The sequence below is a fragment of the Nematolebias whitei genome, chromosome 12 (genome assembly GCF_014905685.2).
Source record: "Nematolebias whitei isolate Nwh7 chromosome 12, NemWhi1, whole genome shotgun sequence".
In the NCBI taxonomy this organism is placed as follows: Eukaryota; Metazoa; Chordata; class Actinopteri; order Cyprinodontiformes; family Rivulidae; genus Nematolebias; species Nematolebias whitei.
The window spans coordinates 22,857,094-22,858,566 of NC_056509.1; positions in this window are offsets into that span (position 1 = coordinate 22,857,094).

Consider the following 1,473-nt stretch of genomic DNA (forward strand, 5'->3'; position numbering starts at 1 on the left):
AGGCTTAGGCAGATGGGGGGGCAGCGGGGGCCGCTGACCGTGACAGGTGGGCCAGCAGCGGCGGGGTGGAGGTGGTGGTTCTGGGGGGTCCTCCCCCTGAAAATTATGAATAAAGTAGATGTGATTTCTTGCATTTTGGTGTATTTTAACAGGTTGTTAAACATCTTCGTTTACCTACATTTGTAAACACTCCGCTTCTGTCAAGGCCCCCCCCCCCCCGAAACTGTCAAGTCTGTCATGCTCGGAACCGAGCCCTCTGTCCCTGCTCGTTGCTGTCCGTCTCCACATATGAAGGGTTTGTTTTTTTTACTTGTCCTCGACAAAGGCTGTCACTCTTTTACCTATTCTCTGTCCCTGCTTTGCTCTCTGTCTTGTGAACCTTTTTCAGAGCCACTTTTTGCATACCTTCCAAATTGTAAACTATGCATTTGTTCAGTTGGTCTCTCAAGACAGCGTGAAGGACAGCCTTCTTACCTTGACGGAAACATAATTGGATTCATGATAACTAGATTCTACTTTTTCTAGTTGGTGGAAACCTGGATTATAAACAAAGATGAACATTTCAGCAGCTGTTCAAGCTGTCTGGAATGTGTGTGCCGGGCTTGGCAACACTCAGACTGTGTGCAAACTATTTGTGGACCTGTATCAGAGCTAAGCAGGCAGGACTGTGGAGCTTCTGGCAGTGTTCACGGAAGGCTGGAAGGAATAGATCTTGGAAAAGTTGTAAGCCTGACTTCGCTGTAAGTAATCACAATTTGACTGTTTGGAGTTGCCATGAGATGTACTTTGTACTAGCGAGACTGTAAAGGTAGATGCGGCAATTAACAAACTCGGCCTGACTCAAAACAATGTTGAAATCTGAATCTGGCTCTGGCCTTGGAAGGTTGACTATCTCAATTTCTCCTTGGATGTTATGGAAACAAGACGGTCTGCGACTGCCTACTTAGCTTGGCACTCACCCCCACCACTCTTTTAGGGGTGGAGACTTCTTTAAGGGTAGACACGGAAATGCTTCACCTGAAGAGGCAGCTCATATGCTGTTGTATTTAAAATTAGTGTTTATGTTTTTACACGTTTCTCTTGTAAATGAGTCCTCACTACTCTGAGACTAATCTGTATAAATAAAGGTTGAATGAATGTAATTATTTTCAGTTTATATATCCATTATAAGCTTTATTCATTCAAGGCAGTCATATTTGTTTATAACTTTATTATTAGTAAGCCTGAGAGTTACCGGATCCAAGCCGGAACCTTGTGAACTGTTACCAGAACGCACCCTGTCAAAATAAGAGTGTTCCCGGGTTACTGTTCTGACAGGATCTGGCTCATTTTAAGCACTGGTAATCATAGCAAATTCAAATTTAAAGTCCAAACTTCTGATGTGGGTTTTATGGTGCAGGAAGTGACATTACCAGATATAAATTGATGTAATGAACTCTCGTGAGGGTTTGGACCAAGATCACAACACAACAG